Source organism: Rattus norvegicus, chromosome 10, assembly GCF_021556685.1.
Source record: "Rattus norvegicus strain SHRSP/BbbUtx chromosome 10, alternate assembly SHRSP_T2T, whole genome shotgun sequence".
NCBI lineage: Eukaryota > Metazoa > Chordata > Mammalia > Rodentia > Muridae > Rattus > Rattus norvegicus.
This window is the reverse complement of record NC_141543.1, coordinates 70,862,395-70,879,712: the sequence shown is the minus strand read 5'-3', so window position 1 is coordinate 70,879,712 and position 17,318 is coordinate 70,862,395. Positions and strand designations below refer to the sequence as shown.

Genomic DNA, 17,318 nt, shown 5'->3' with positions numbered 1-17,318 from the left:
TAGGCAAGCGCTCTACCACTGAGCTAAGTCCCCAACCAAGTTTTTGTTTCTTATTGTCTTCTGAAACAGGGTCTTTCTATGTAGCATGGGCTATCCTAGAACTCACTAGGTATAGCAGGCTGCTCTAGGACCCACAAAGATCCACTGGCCTCTGCACCCCAAATGCTGGCTTTTAAGGTGTGTGCCACAATACCTGGTTTCAGTGCTCTTGAAATGTACCATGTGCTTCAAACAATCAAAACTCCTCCTTCATGGCCTAAGGGGTGATTTGACATATGATCATAGGCTGCTCTTCTAGAGAGCCTGGGTTCAATTCCCAGCACCCACCACTGGCATCTGCAACTCCAGTTCCACAGGATCTGACACCCTCTTCTGGCCTCCTAGGGCACTAGACATACACATGGTACACAGACATATATGTAGGCTAAACACCTATACACATAAAAAAAAATGAGACATCTTCATCTACCTTATTCTACTTGGGATTTTATTTATGTTTGCACACTCTTCAGTAACATGGCTTCTTGGGAGAACACTGCGATCATTTATAGTTGATTTTTCTTTTTCTTTTTTTCTTTTGTTCGGCTTGGTGTCACAGGCTTGTAGTCTTAGCTACTTGGAACACTGAGGCAGAAGGATCATTTGAACTTGGAATTTGAGGCCAACCTGGGGAACATAGTCATACAAGCATGCATGCAGGTGCGCGTGCACGCTCACCCACACATACAAACACAGAGAGAGAGACAGAGAGACAGAGAAAGACAGAGAGACAGAGAATAAATTCATGCTCATGACTTGCCTTTTTTAAACTGTAGAAAGAGGTCCCCCGACCCTATATCAACTGGAAACTTGTCTGGAATCCTTTTAAAAGCATTGCCCCTCCTTGTTCCCTGCAGTCCAAGTTAACAGAGCCAGCTTAAGAAAACTTCCACCTCCCAGGCTGGGCTTGGTGCCACATACCTTTAATTCCAACACTCTGAAGGCAGAGGCAGATGAGTCTCTTTGAGTTGGAGGCCAGCCTAATCTACACACAGGACAGCCAGCACTATGAAGAAAGAGACTGTCAGAGAAAGAAGAATGAGAAGGAAGAGGAGGGAAAGGCCCAATGGTGGCAAATGCCTTTAATTCCAGCACTCCAGAGGCAGAGGCAGGAAGATCTCTGAGTTTGAGACCAGCCTGGTCTACAAAGCAAGTTCCAGGAAGGCCAGGACTACACAGAGAAACCCTGTCTTGAAAAAATAATAAAGAATAATAATAGTGATGATGATGATGGTGGTGGTGGTGGTGATAAAAGCAGCAATCGAACTGCTACCCTCATGTTTGAACTGAATTAGGTATCCTGAAGAAAGAATTCAATGATTTATTATCTGCTTTTTCAAGAACAATATATGTTGCTGCTGTGTGCCCAGAAAAAGATTTCTTGGGATGATAAAAGTGTTTCACAATAGAATTAAGAATTCTGTAACATTTTCTTTCAGAGAGGAATCTAATACAGTGAATGATTGGCAGGGTAGTATTTTTTTTAATATTTATTATTTATTTATGTGAGTGCACTGTCACTCTCTCCCGACACACCTGCTGAGCCATCTCTCCAGCCCCAGCAGGGTAGTATTTTGATGTCAAGATAACTTTCTGTACTTCTGGAAGTTCAGGATCAAAGTAACAAAAGATACACAAAAAATTAATTTGATTGAAAAGAGGTTTTTTTTTTCATAGAAGAGAAATATAAGAGCTAGAGAGATGGCTCAGAGGTTAAGAGCACTGACTGCTCTTCCAGAGGTCCTGAGTTCAGTTCCCAGCAACCACATGGTGGCTCACAACCATCTGTAATGGGATCTGATGCCCTCTTCTGGGGTGTCTGGAGACAGCTACAGTGTACTCATAAGTAAAATAAATAAATAACTCTTAAAAGTAAAAAAAGAAGGGGGCTGGAGAGATGGCTCAGTGGTTAAGAGCACCCGACTGCTCTTCCAGAGGTTATGAGTTCAATTCCCAGCAACCACATGGTGGCTCACAACCATCTGTAAAGAGATCTGATGCCCTCTTCTGGTGTATCTGAAGACAGCTACAGTGTACTTATATATAATAAATGAATAAATCTTTAAAAAAAAAAAAAGTAAAAAAAGAAAAAGAAATATAATTCCAGCACACAAGCTGTCCTCAAACCTAAATTAGCAATCCCCATTAGTCTCCTGAGTGCTGGGATGTAGGCACAGACTATCACAAACTTTCTATTTCTACTTTAAAAAGATATTTTTCTCAAACTCTACAAAAACAAAAACAAAAACCTGAGAATCAATTATTCTATGCACTTGACGTTGTTCTCAATTCAATGTGGTTTTTTTTTTTTTTTCCGGAGCTGGGGACCGAACCCAGGGCCTTGCGCTTCCTAGGTAAGCGCTCTACCACTGAGCTAAATCCCCAGCCCCTCAATGTGGTTTTAAGGGATTTAACTTCTGTATGTCTCAGAGTCATATTTGTTTAAAGCACGCATGCACGTGTATGTGTGTTAGGGAGTTATGTGCACATTAGTCCAGGTGCCTGCAGAGACCAGATGTGCTACATCCCCTGCAGCTGGACTTGCAGGTGTTGTGAGCTGCCTGATATGGCTCCTGGGAATGAAACTCGGGTTCTCTGGAAGAGCAATGTGCACTTTTAGCCACTGAAGCATTTTTGAAACCCCAAGGTTGTTTGGTTGGTTTTTTGTTGTTGTTGTTGTTGTTGTTGTTTTTCTTTTCTTTTTTTTTTCGGATCTGGGGACAGAACCCAGGGCCTTGCGCTTGCTAGGCAAGCGCTCTACCACTGAGCTAAATCCCCAACCCCGGTTGTTTGTTTTTGATGCAGGTTCTCACATAGCTAGACTGGTCTTGAACTTGCTGTGTAGCTAAAGACGACCAGATACTTCTGATCTTCCTGCCTCCACCTCCCGAGGGCATGCACCAACACACCTGAGTGTTCTGAGATATTACATATTTCTGTATTTGTGTGCACTGTGTAGTATATTATTACTATTTATGGGCATCTGTAACTTTAATTTTTTAAAAAACTTTTTTAAAGATTTATTATTTTATTTACATAATAACACTGTAGCTGTTTTTAGACATACCAGATGAGGGCATCGGATCCCATTACAGATGGCTGTGAGCCACCATGTGGTTGCTGGGAATTGAACTCTGGACCTCTGGAAGAGCAGTCAGTGCTCTTAACTGCTGAGCTATCTCTCCTGCCCTAAAACCTTTTTTTTTTTTTTTTCATTCATTGAGCTAGATAGTCAGGCTCGGTTTAAGAACCTTCAAGTTTAGTTCTAGAAACTTTTTTGTGTTACTTTGTCTCCTTTAAGTTGTTTATTATGTTTCTGTTCTAGCTTCATTTCTCCTGCTGTGATAAAAACACTCTGACAAAAGCAACTTAGTGAAGACAGGATCTGCTTTAGATAACAATTCCAGGTTGCCTACAGTCCATTATTGTGGGGAAGTCAAGGCGCTGGCAACTTGAAAAGGGCTAGACCCACAGATTACATACATAGTCAGAAGTCAGGGTTCTGGGACAGAGAGGGAGAGGGAGAGGAATGTATGTAAGCTAACTTGCATTCCATGCCCTCTCTAAACCCCCTGCCTCAGGAATGGTACTGCCCCAGGGTGACCTGGACTCCCCCCCCCCCCCCCCCCCCCCCCCCCCCCCGGAGCTGGGGACCAAACCCAGGGCCTTGCGCTTGCTAGGCAAGCGCTCTACCACTGAGCTAAATCCCCAACAAAAATCACAGTGGGACATTTTTTTTTTTTTTTTGACCTGGATCTTCACATACAATCAATATAATCTCCCTCAGGCCAACCTGATCTAACAGTCCCTTACTGCAACTCTCTTCCCACGTGATTCTAGATTGAGTCAAAATGACAATTAAAAGTAATCACCACAGGGGTTGGGGATTTAGCCCAGTGGAAGAGCGCTTGCCTAGCAAGCGCAAGGCCCTGGGTTCGGTCCCCAGCTCCGGGGGAAAAAAAAAAGTAATCACCACAGTCTCTTTACACACACACACACACACACACACACACACACACACACACCTCACCACCTCAGCAGCTCTGCCCTTTCCTTTTAAATTCCTATTATTGGTATCCAGGAATGTCCATATCATTCTATTCCTTTACTCTTTCCGCTCACGCCATCAGTCTTTTTCTACTGTCTGCAAGTGTCCTCCACCCCACATCCCTCCCTTGCCTCCTCCTCAGTTTTGACTTTCAGCAATGGTATGCATGCTTGTCAATGCTCAGCCACCACCTCTTATGGAGTAGGATGAAGGAAAGAAAGGCCTTGATTTGTAGCACTTGCCCACTGGCATAGTGTAAATCTGTCCCTTGTGGCTTTTTTTAAATCAGATAATCTTTTATTTAAATATTTTCTTGTTGCTTCTTAATTAGCTGTGCACTCCACTGCACCACTGTTGATGTCATCTATGATGTCATGAGGGTGGTGGCCATCCACATTGCAGCCCACAGACTGCGCGGTACCCAGGATCTCCTTGATAGTTCCAGAAAGTTCTCTGGCCAAAGACCGGTGTCTCACTGCCGGGCAATGTTGACGATCTCGTCAAAAATGCTATTTCCACTGTGTTTAATGTTTTTCTGCTTCTTCCTGTCTCTTGGTGGCTCCTTGAGGGCTTTAATGATCAGGGCAGACGCAGAGGACACCACCTCAATCTGAGCCTGTCTGTTCTGGATTGTCAGTTTCACTGTAATCCTGAGGCCCTTCCAGTCACTGGTAGCCTTGGCGATGTCATCACCAACTTTTTTGGGAGACAGACCCAGAGGACCGATCTTAGGGGCCAAGGCAGATGTGGTGCGGACCTCGCCTCCGGTGCACCTCAAGTACACGACTTTGATCTTGTTGGGGTCGAACTCGGGCGGCATGGTGGAGGTGGCTGGTGTTGGATGAACCCGGATTCGGGACGACGGAAGAAAGTTGCACCGTTGCCTCCTCCGAGCTGAAAGCCAAAAAGCCCTCGTGTTGGTTTTAAACTTCTAAGATTATATCACAGAACATGAATTGGGAAGAGGTACAAAATGGTAAATCATATCAATGCATCTGACATACAGGTTGATGGACATAATCTCAAGAGCATATAAAATAATAAAATAATTTGAAGTGATGTGTGTGGGGATTTGTGTATGCCAAGGCACACCTGTGGAGTCAGAAGACAACTTTGTGGAGTTGCTTCTCTTTCTTTCTTTCTTTTTTTTTTTTTTTTTTTTTTCCTTTTTTTCGGAGCTGGGGACTGAACCCAGGGCCTTGTGCTTGCTAGGCAAGCGCTCTACCGCTCAGCTAAATCCCCAACCCCGTTGTTTCTCTTTCTACCTACACAGGTTTGGGGGATCAAACTCAGATCAGCAGGCTTGTATGACACGTGCTTTACCTAATGAGCCATCTTGATGGCCTCAAATATAATTTATTTAATCAGAATATTATAAAACCTGATTTCTTGGGTTGGAGAGATGGCTCAGCAGTTAAGAGCACTGACTGCTCTTCCAGAGGTCCTGAGTTCAATTCCCAGCAACCACATGGTGGCTCACAACCATCTGTAACGGGATCCCATGACCTCTTCTGGTGTCTGAAGACAGCTACAGTGTACTCATATACATAAAATAAATAAATAAGTAAACCTTTTTTTTTTAAAAAAAAAAACTTGATTTTTTAATCATGAATTCTTTAACAACTAACTTGCAAAATTCCTGAAAATTCAACAACTGCCTCTTGCAATCTGGTGTGAGCCAGCTCCTGCAATTATTGCTTCAAAATAATTGTGGTCCCTTGTATAATAAATGTAAGCCAGGGTAATCTTTCAAAAACTATTCTGATTATGTCTCATACATTATTTGAGTGAACTTTTTAAAATTACTGATCTACCTATAGAAACCACTAACAGTTAAGGTTTAATTCACAATCCATCTTTCTTGTTAGTTCATCAAACAAAGGTCGTTTAGGTACCTGCTATGGGCAAAGCATACAGCTTGCTGGTACTTCCTTCCTTCCTTTCATCCCAACACTTTAAGGGGACAGATGTAAGCAGATCTCTGAGTTCAAGGTCAGCCTGGTCTATAGAGCAAGTTTCAAGACAGCCAGGGCTATAGAGTAAAACCATGTCTCAAAAAAACTTTTTAAAAAATAAAATGCTCACAATATAAACATAACTGACATTTTTTCTTTCTTTCTTTCCATATATTTATTTATTGCTTTTTCCCCCCCAAGACAGGTTTCACTATGTCATTCTGGCTATCCCAGAACTCACTGTGTAGACTAGGTTAGCTTTGAACTCACAGAGCTCCATCTGCCTCTGCCTCCCTAGTGTAGTGGAAGAAATAAAAGATAAGAACAAATAACACAATTAAATATGATAAGTGAGTAGAAAGGATACACAAAAGTCTACATAGAAACACTGCACAAGCAACTCATTTAGTCTGGAGGACTCTGCCAAGGAAAGATTTAGCATGTATTTTACATATATTGTTGGTTTGTTTTTGTTTTTGTTTTCTTTCTTTTTTTTTTTTCCTGGAGTTGGGGACCGAACCCAGGGCCTTGCGCTTGCTAGGCAAGCACTCTACCACTGAGCTAAATCCCCAACCCCTGTTTTTGTTTTTATTACACATACACACACACACACACACACACACACACACACACACACACACCAGGCTGGCCTTGAACTCACAGAGACCTGCCTGCCTCTGCTTCCCGAGTGCTCAGATCAAAGGCATGCGCCACCACTGCCCAGGCTGTTATTTTTAAAGGCAGGTTCTCACTATATAGCCCAGGCTGGCTTTGACATAGCAGTGAGCTTCCTGGGGTTATAGATGTGTACCACCATACCAAATCTTCTTGTCAGTAGAAACAGTTAGCTCTCTTTGTTACCCAGATTGACCTCTAACTCCTGGGCTCAAACCATCCTGTTAGGCAGCCACCCTAGGAGGTCAGACTAAGGGTGAACGCCCCCAATCTCCCAGTCCTGGTCCTTCAGGCCTAATTCTGGCTGCATTATTGTCCTTAGAGATCACAAAGGAACTATTGGCCAGCTGACTTATTTTGTCTGGGGGGGCTGGAAAGTGTAGATTGAGCAGGACCTCACTCTGGCCTCCGTGATCTCCTCATGTAGACCAGGCTAGACCTCATCATGTAGACCAGGCTTGTCTCAAACCAATGCTCATCATCCTGCTTTAGTCTCTATTTGTTAAGTTAAGAAATTGTTTTCTCTGTTTGACTGATTTGCCCTCAAGCACACACATGTGTGCTGTGTGCATTTCTGGTCAGAAGAGAGCATTGGAGGCTCTGGAACTGGAGTTACAGGTGGCTGTGAGCCATCTTGTGGGACTTTGGAATCTAACCTGGGCCTCTGAAAGAGCAGCAAGTGCTTTTACCTACTTAGTCCTTTTCCCAGCCTCTTGTTTTAGGCTCCCGTATGCTGGGATTCTGCCATGAATGAATGCACCTGGTAACTTCTGTTTTTCTTTCTGGTACTGAGAATTGAACCCAGAGACTTAAAGAAAACAGGCAACTACTCTATCACTGAGACACACCTCTTACCCAGTCAACTTAAAAAACAAAATCTTCATGAGAGGGGCTGAGGGGGTTGACAAGAATGTTGAGTAGAATTGGTGAAAATGTTTAGTTTATAGGCCTGATAACCTATGCTCAATCTCTTGAACCCACATTAAGGTGGAAGGGGAGAACCAATTCCACAATGTTGCCCTCTTACCTACACAATGTACTGGCTCTGTGTGTGTGTGTGTGTGTGTGTGTGTGTGCGTGCATGTGTGTGTGTGTGTGTGTGACACAAGGTACAACTGTGATTTTTTTTTTCTTTTTTTCGGAGCTGGGGACCGAACCCAGGGCCTTGCGCTTGCTAGGGTGATTTTTTTTTTTTTAATAACAAAATCTCAAGCATTTGATTTTTACCAATGACGATTCTGATGCTAGCTCAGGGAGGCTGAAAGCACCCAGTTGACCTTCCTCCTCAGCTGACGTCCCACCAGGAATGGCCCTCACTCATGCCCTATCAATAAACCTCCTTCCAACTCAATGTCCCTTTGCTCTACTTCCTGTGCATCTCTCTATTCATCCTCCTGACTTCCTCTTACTCTCTATGTTGTCTTCTTCTTTTTTTTTTTTTTTTTTTTTTTTGGTTCTTTTTTTCGGAGCTGGGGACCGAACCCAGGGCCTTGCGCTTCCTAGGTAAGCGCTCTACCACTGAGCTAAATCCCCAGCCCCCTATGTTGTCTTCTTAATAATCCTATATTCACTTCCTGTCAAGGGCTTGCTTGCTCTGCCTCTTGACCTACAGTTGACTTTATGTAATCCTATTTACCATATTTAAGCAGAAAGCTCTTGGATTAAAGGTGCGTGCTAAGGCTGAGCCACACCACAACTAAAAATAGTTTTTTTCCAGAAAATAGCACAATCTTGGGATTCATGGTGTGATCAAATATCCTGCAAAGAGGTCCAGGGATTGAACTCAGGTCATGAGGCTTAGCAGCAAGTGCCCATATCTGCCAAGATATCTCATCTGTTCTACAGTGAAATCTTCTCTAAAATTAAAACTGTATCAGTAAACAAAATATATGCTTAACATTTATAACTGAGACATAAATATACCATGTAAAACATGTTTGTGTCTGTTGCTAATATATATTTTCCCCACGGATTTAGTATACATTTTATCAAAGTCATACAAAGTTTCTTCTGACCTAAACTACTTAAGGTTATGACTCCATTACAGACTGAACTCAATAGATACTGTATAACTCTCTAAATGTATATAGAAACAATGGGTCCAGAACGTCGAAGTCAGTTCTCTAATATCTATACACAGCTATAATATCTTATAGCAAAGATTAGATACGTAGATGTTTAGCTCACACATCAATGCCTTCTGAACACTACCCATGTTTACCTGGAGGCGAGGCCAGAATTCACTGAGCAGCACTGGAAGCAATGTTATGCTGCTCCATTCTTTCCTTTCACCAGCAAGTTCAATAGACAATTATCGAATAGCTGTCCTACAATTGGCTTTAAAAACACACAGATGACAACCGGACACGTTCCCAAGTTCCCTCAGCTAACAGAGAGACAAATACAAGCATTATGGGAAATTCATTCAATCCGGGAAAATTGAGAGAGATTTTTCACTTCGTAGATTCAGATTACAGTGATCGAGTCATAGGACTTTAAATTTGGGGGCATAAAAGACTTCAAGTACATGGGGGGAAGTATAGAAAATGTTTATGGAATAATGCTGAAAGGAGTATGGAGAATGGGATGTGGCCAAAAATAGATAAGAGAAAGGTTAATATGCACTCTGAGTTTTCAAGGCCTTTGTCTGAAAAATTAGGGCAATTCCTTTACAGCGAGGTCTCACAATGGAACCCTGGCTGGCCTGGAGCTTGCCCGAGTAGCCAGGCTAATGTCAGACTTGGGTCGGTTCTGCCTCCGCCTCCCGAGTGCTTGGCTTGCATCGTATCTGTCTCCATCTTAACTTTTCTTTCCTTTGGAAATGGGGTCTTATGGACCCCATACGGTCTCCAACGCCCCGTAGAGTTGAGGATGGTCTTGAACTGGTGCTGTGCTCACTTCTCAAGTACTGGGATTACTCAGCACGTCACCACAGCTGTTTATGCACTGCTGCGAAATGAAGCCAAGACCCTACGAATGACAGGCAAGCAACATGGCCCCCAGCTCTCTAAATATTTCTTGATGCAGGAGTCAGGAGCTGGGCTCTTAGAAAGTCTTCACGACCCAGAGCCTTCCCAGCTATTGGTTACATACCATACTCTCCCTCTAGAAAATGCTTCTTCAAGCATCAGGAAACACTGAGCTCATGATATAACAAATTCTCCAATTCCATTTGGGAGTTTTATAGTGAACTCATTCTCTTGGTTTGTGACTCTGTTCTGTTTTTTGGGTTTTTTTAAATTATTTATTTACTTTATTTATATGAGTACACTGTCGTTGTCTTCAGACACACCAGAAGAGGGCATCAGACCTATTAGTGATGGTTGTGAGCCACCATGTGGTTGCTGGGAATTGAACTCAGGACCTCTGGAAGAGCAGTCAGTGCTCTTAACCACTGAGCCATCTCTCCAGCCCCTGACTCTGTCCTTTCTTCTACTTTTCAAATATTTAACCAAAAAGAAAAGACTTTTTAAGATATTCTCCTTACCAGTTAAGGAGGAGAAAAGGAACTCGGCTTTACTTAATGGCATGACCAATACAATTAAAATCCTGAAACTAGCTGGGCATAGTGGAACATGCCTTTAGTCCCAGCACTCTGGAGTCAGAGGCAAGTGTATCTTTGTGAGTTCAAAGCTAGCCTGGTCTACAGAGTGAGTTCCAGGACATCCAGGACTATCTATACAGAGAAACCCTGTGTTGAAAAACAACAAACAAAAAGAATCCTAAAAGTAGAATTTTCATGTTACAATTTACAGCACTCACAGTGAACCAAACATGTCTTTTAGCATGTGGACATATCTATAGGGAGGAAATCTCCTGCTTAGAGTGACGCCCATTAAACCTGAGGCACAACTAATTGGCCTTCAAGCCATTTGCTAGCTAGTCAGTCCCTTAGTCTCTCTCACCAGCACTCGCAACAAAGGGCGCTGTGAAAAATTCTCCAGGATTCGGTGGTCATTTCTCTCCACTCTAACACTTAAAGGTCCTAAAGAAAAGAAAGTCTTCTTCACTAAAATATGATGGCGTTTGGTAAGTACATGAGTAACTATGTTGATAGCGCCGGGGCCCGGGGCCCATTAAGGTAAGTACTGAGGAGAGAGAGATTGAAGAGGAAAGTAATTCCTTAAAAAACAGGTTCAGCAGGTAAAGGTGCTTGACACACATTCCTAATGACCTCATCTTGATCCCTGGAGTCCATGTAAGGTAAAAAGAAAGTACTGACTCCACAAAGTTGTCCTCTGACCTCCACATGCGTGTCCCAGCTTGTGGATGTCCCTGCCTCCATCACAAGCACACATACACACACAGCAATAATAAAATAAAAATCCAAAAGTGCGTGCTGGTATATACCTTTAATCCCAGCACTCGGAGGCAAGAGGCAAGCAGATCTCTGTAAATTCAAAGTCAGAATGCTCTACGCAGCTAGTTTCAGGCCAGCACACAGAGATCCTGTCTAAATCAAGCCACTGGAAGCCCAGAGCAGCAGCAGGATGAGCCAGTATCATGCATGGCCTTCAAACTTCCAAAAATCTCTGAACTCAACAACGGGATGAGAAGCAGTGTATAAACAAAAATACAAGAAAGCTAATGAGGGCACAGTCCTTAAGGTGAATTGGCTCCTCACACAGAGGGAACTAGCTAGAAAGAGTAGGGATTGAAGCCAAACAGCTAAAACTCTGTTATCAGGAAGCATGCCAGAATCTGGCTGATTTAAACAAACAAACAAACAAACAAACAAAACAAAAAGCCAGGCAGTGGGGTTGGGGATTTAGCTCAGTGGTAGAGCGCTTGCCTCGAAAGCACAAGGCCCTGGGTTCGGTCCCCAGCTCCGAAAAAAAGAAAAAAGAAAAAAAAAAAAAAAAAAAAGTCAGGTAGTGTTGGCACCTTTAACCCCAGCACTCAGGAGGCAGAGGCACTCAGGACTATGAGTTTGAGGCCAGCCTCAACAGACTCTGTCCACAGAGTGAGTTCCAGGATAGCCAGGGCTACACAGAGAAACCCTGTCTCAAAAAACAAGACAAAACAAAACAAACAAACAAAAAAGAAAAAGAAAAAAAGAACAAACTTCAGGGTAGTTTTTGATTTTTAGATTTACTTATTTTTATGTTAAGTGTGTGTGTGTGTGTGTGTGTGTGTGTGTGTGTGTGTGTGTGTGTGTGTTTGCCTATGGAATGTATGTGTGCAGTGCTGTCAGAGGCCAGAAAAAGGCATTGGATCCGGTGGAACTGAAGATAAAAATGTTTTTGAACCTCTATCTGAGTTCTAGGAACCAAAACCTAGTCCTGTGGAAAGGGCTTTGTAGGCACACTGTTTTCGACCTTTTTGTGCACTAAGTAAAGTTTACCCTTGGGTGATTCAAATGCTGATTTCTCTGCCCTCACCACTAGTTTCAATGCAGGCGCAGCATTGTAATGCTTATACCAAGAAGTTCCTCAAGCTTGTGTAAACAGTTCTTACCATTTATTCTCTGCCTTGTCAATAAATGCTGATCACCCAATGGCTGGGCGGAAGAGAAAGTAGGGTGGGCATCAGAGTTAGAGAGAGAAAGAGAGAGACAGAGATAGCGGCAGAGAGACAGAGTTTGCGAGATTGGAGGAGGAGGAGAGGATCTAAGATACTTTGAGAAAAAAACATCTGAAGCCCAAAGAGTCAGATCAATAATATGCAAGTGTTTGGGATGAAGGGAGGTAGCCAGAATATTTCAGGGAGTTATTACAAATCACTTATGTACCCAGTATTGAGGTGTGGCTTGAAATAAATCTTGTTTTCTTTGTGTGGTTATCAGGGACTAGCAAGGGTAAAGAAATAAAGTCACTGGATTAATATATTTATATTTATATTAAAATAAGCCATTTTTACCTTCTGAGCCATCTCTCCAGCCTTGAAAATGACAACTTTTGTGCCCAGTGCTGGCTGCTCGAAAGTCATTGAGGAAAGCAATGTTCTAGTTGCTGGATTTGGCAAAAAGGTAGTGTAATAGATAATATTTCTAGAATCTGCTTTGATGGTTTCTAAAGTAATCAATATGTTTCTTAAGCCCCTGTACGAGCAGGGAACCTGAGTGTGGTCCTCAGCATTCACTTAAAACCCAGGCACAGAGCCAGGCGGCTGCACTGCCTTTAATCCCAGCTAGGGAGGCAGAGGCAGGCAGATCGCTGTGAGTTTGAGGCCATTCTGGTCTACAGAGCTAATTTCAGGACATCCTGGGCTACACAGAGAAATCCTGTCTTGAACTGCATCACTAAGCCCCCCTTCTCCCCCTCCCAGAAAAAAAGCAAACACAGCGACACACATATGTGCCAGCTCCACAGACAGGAGGATACTTGGGACTTGTTAGCCAATCAGTCTAGCCGAATCCTCTGGGAACTCTGTGTTTTGTTTCGTTTTCTTTTGTTTTTTCAAGGAGTTAGAAGACCTTTTACCAATTGCAAAGGGCCAGCAAGATGGCTGTAGCTGTCAGGCCTGACAACCTGAGTTCCATCTTCAGGACCCACAGAGTAGAGGGAGAGAACTGATTCCTAAAAATTTTCCTCTAACCTCCGTATATGAAAAATGTGTATGCACACCTATCCCTACCCCCATGCTAAACAAGCGCTCTAAGCGCTCTACCACTGAGCTAAATCCCCAACCCCCTAAAACCTATTTTTAATGATGGTTTTTAAATGCTTTAACCTCTGTTTTAGCCTATCACCCACCCACCCACCAGAGGTAGTGGAAAAGAAAGAATACAGGGGGGAAGTGGACCTGTTTAGAAATGTCTTGGGGCTGGGGATTTAGCTCAGTGGTAGAGCGCTTACCTAGGAAGCTCAAGGCTCTGGGTTCGGTCCCCAGCTCCGGAGGAAAAAAAAAAAAAAAAAGAAATGTCTTTGGAGCAACTCTTGTCTGGAAACCAGCAGTTCAGCTCACAGGTTAGCAGCAGCAGCTCGATATGCTCACAAACGCCTCACAAATAGACCAGCAATCCAGTTTGGTAGAGTTGGGATAGCAAACACATCAGCGGTGGTGGCACTGCCTAGCAGAGACAGCCAGGCTTCACCCTAGGCATGAGTCAGCAGGAGGAACCAGCAGGAATACCACAAGTTCTTGGCTGTGCTTTTCTCAGGGAAGCTGAGGTCAGTGCACAGGTAGCTCTATAAGCAAGCCAAGCTCTGTTTCTGCAATTCCGTGGAGTCCTACCTATACCCTCCAAGCATCACGTGCCAGCCGCGTGTCTTGCCTCAGCACGTGCGTCCAATCAGCCGGGGTCTGCAGAGTCCCAGCAAAGGCAGCTCGGCTGCACGATGTAAGGCAGACCAATACATGTGTGCTGTTAACAAAGAATCTTTCATCGTGTGTCCTTTCGCGAACTTGCTTTAGCAGGATATCTTTTCTCTTATGTCTGTTTCACCTAAATGGTCCTTCAGGAGTCTGCCTTAGTCTTTCACCTGTGTCCACTTAAGTTAAATGTTCCTCCACACGTTTGCCCCAACAAAACACCGTCCACCACAACTTTCCAAAGAACCCTTGAAGTTTCCACTTCAGGCATCTGTTTTTGTTGTTGTTTTAATCTCAAAATTGCATTGCCTTAAAAAATTTTAATTTACGGGGCTGGGGATTTAGCTCAGTGGTAGAGCGCTTACTTAGGAAGCGCAAGGCCCTGGGTTCGGTCCCCAGCTCCGAAAAAAAGAACCAAAAAAAAATTTTTAATTTAATAATTTATGTATAAAGATATTTTGCCTATATATATATATCTGTGTACTTCATGCATGCCTAGTACCCACGCAGTCCAGAAATGGGGATTGGTGCACCTGAAACTGGAGTTACAGACAGTTGCGAGCTGCTGTATGGGTGCTAGAAAGCAAACCTAGGTCCTTTGAAAGAGCAACTGGAGCTCCAAACTGCTGAGCTGTCTCTCCAGCTCCTTATCCATGTGTGTGTGTGTGTGTGTGTGTGTGTGTGTGTGTGTGTGTGTGTCTGTGTCTGTGTCTGTGTCTGTGTGTCTGTGTGTGTGTCTGTGTGTGTGTCTGTGTGTGTCTGTGTGTGTCTGTGTACCTAACACTGCGTTCATGTGGAGAACAAAGGCTAATGTTCAGAAGTTGTTTTTCCTGCCATGTGGGTCCCAGGGAACTTGGATCATCAGGCCTGACACCAAGTGTCCTTACCCACTGAGCTGTTTCACTAGGCCATACTTTTTTGTTGCTGTACATTTGTTTAGCATGGGGGTAGGGATAGGTGTGCATACACATTTTTCATATACGGAGGTTAGAGGAAAATTTTTAGGAATCAGTTCTCTCCCTCTACTCTGTGGGTCCTGAAGATGGAACTCAGGTTGTCAGGCCTGACAGCTACAGCCATGCATTGATATGATTTACCATTTTGTACCTCTTCCCAATTCATGTTCTGTGATATAATCTTAGAAGTTTAAAACCAACACGAGGGCTTTTTGGCTTTCAGCTCGGAGGAGGCAACGGTGCAACTTTCTTCCGTCGTCCCGAATCCGGGTTCATCCAACACCAGCCACCTCCACCATGCCGCCCGAGTTCGACCCCAACAAGATCAAAGTCGTGTACTTGAGGTGCACCAGAGGCGAGGTCCGCACCACATCTGCCTTGGCCCCTAAGATCGGTCCTCTGGGTCTGTCTCCCAAAAAAGTTGGTGATGACATCGCCAAGGCTACCAGTGACTGGAAGGGCCTCAGGATTACAGTGAAACTGACAATCCAGAATAGACAGGCTCAGATTGAGGTGGTGTCCTCTGCGTCTGCCCTGATCATCAAAGCCCTCAAGGAGCCACCAAGAGACAGGAAGAAGCAGAAAAACATTAAACACAGTGGAAATAGCATTTTTGACGAGATCGTCAACATTGCCCGGCAGATGAGACACCGGTCTTTGGCCAGAGAACTTTCTGGAACTATCAAGGAGATCCTGGGTACCGCGCAGTCTGTGGGCTGCAATGTGGATGGCCACCACCCTCATGACATCATAGATGACATCAACAGTGGTGCAGTGGAGTGCACAGCTAATTAAGAAGCAACAAGAAAATATTTAAATAAAAGATTATCTGATTTTAAAAAAGCCACAAGGGACAGATTTACACTATGCCAGTGAGCAAGTGCTACAAATCAAGGCCTTTCTTTCCTTCATCCTACTCCATAAGAGGTGGTGGCTGAGCATTGACAAGCATGCATACCATTGCTGAAAGTCAAAACTGAGGAGGAGGCAAGGGAGGGATGTGGGGTGGAGGACACTTGCAGACAGTAGAAAAAGACTGATGGCGTGAGCGGAAAGAGTAAAGGAATAGAATGATATGGACATTCCTGGATACCAATAATAGGAATTTAAAAGGAAAGGGCAGAGCTGCTGAGGTGGTTAGGTGTGTGTGTGTGTGTGTGTGTGTGTGTGTGTGTGTGTGTGTATAAAGAGACTGTGGTGAGGGGCTGGGGATTTAGCTCAGTGGTAGAGCGCTTACCTAGGAAGCGCGCAAGGCCCTGGTTTCGGTCCCCAGCTCCGAAAAAAAGAACAAAAAAAAAAAAAAAGAGAGAGACTGTGGTGATTACTCCCCCCACCCCAAGCTGGGGACCAAACCCAGGGCCCCACTGAGCTAAATCCCCAACCCCTGTGGTGATTACTTTTAATTGTCATTTTGACTCAGTCTAGAATCACGTGGGAAGAGAGTTGCAGTAAGGGTCTGTTAGATCAGGTTGGCCTGAGGGAGATTATATTGATTGTATGTGAAGATCCAGGTCACCCCGGGGCAGTACCATTCCTTAGGCAGGGGGTTTGAGGACTGTGTAAGTTTAGAGAGGGCATGGAATGCAAGTTAGCTTACATACATTCCTCTCCCTCTCCCTCTCTGTCCCACCACCCTGACTTCTTTTTTTTTTTTTTTTTCTCGGAGCTGGGGCACCGAACCCAGGGCCTTGCGCTTGCTAGGCAAGTGCTCTACCACTGAGCCAAATCCCCAACCCCCACCCTGACTTCTGACTATGGATGTAATCTGTGGGACTAGCCGTTTTCAAGTTGCCACCGCCTTGACTTCCCCACAATAATGGACTGTATGCAACCTGGAATTGTTATCTAAAGCAGATCCTGTCTTCACTAAGTTGCTTTTGTCAGAGTGTTTTTATCACAGCAGGAGAAATGAAGCTAGAACAGAAACATAATAAACAACTTAAAGGTGACAAAGTAACACAAAAAAGTTTCTAGAACTAAACTTGAAGGTTCTTAAACCGAGCCTGATAATCCAGCTCAATGAATGAAAAACTGCAGGTCAAGGCATGTCTTGCTGCCTTTTCAGAACACCAAAGATAGAGAAACCCTGTCCAGAAAAAACCAAAACCTAACAAACAAAAAGAATTATAGACTCAGACAGATTACCACATTAATCAAGTGAGGTGAGCAACCAAAGATATTTTGAAACAATTAAGATCTTTAATTTTTTTTTTATCATCTTACCCTTTTTCAGAAAGTTACTGGAGAATGTGCTCTACTAAACTAAAAGAAAAATAAATACAGAATTCAGAACACAAGGGACTCACACAAGAGCTGAAATCCCAGGATGACAGTAAAGAGAAATCCCAGAATAACAGTTGTGCAATTGGCTTCCTATTCAACAGTTACGAT

General features: G+C 43.6%; 2 pseudogenes; one reads left to right on the top strand and one right to left on the bottom strand.

The window, feature by feature from the left end:
* Positions 1-4,410: 4,410 nt before the first annotated feature.
* On the bottom strand, positions 4,411-4,984 carry Rpl12-ps8 (ribosomal protein L12, pseudogene 8; annotated as a pseudogene).
* Positions 4,985-15,140: 10,156 nt separating this feature from the next.
* LOC120095270 (60S ribosomal protein L12-like) lies at positions 15,141-15,734 on the top strand (annotated as a pseudogene).
* The last annotated feature ends 1,584 nt before the right edge of the window (positions 15,735-17,318 follow it).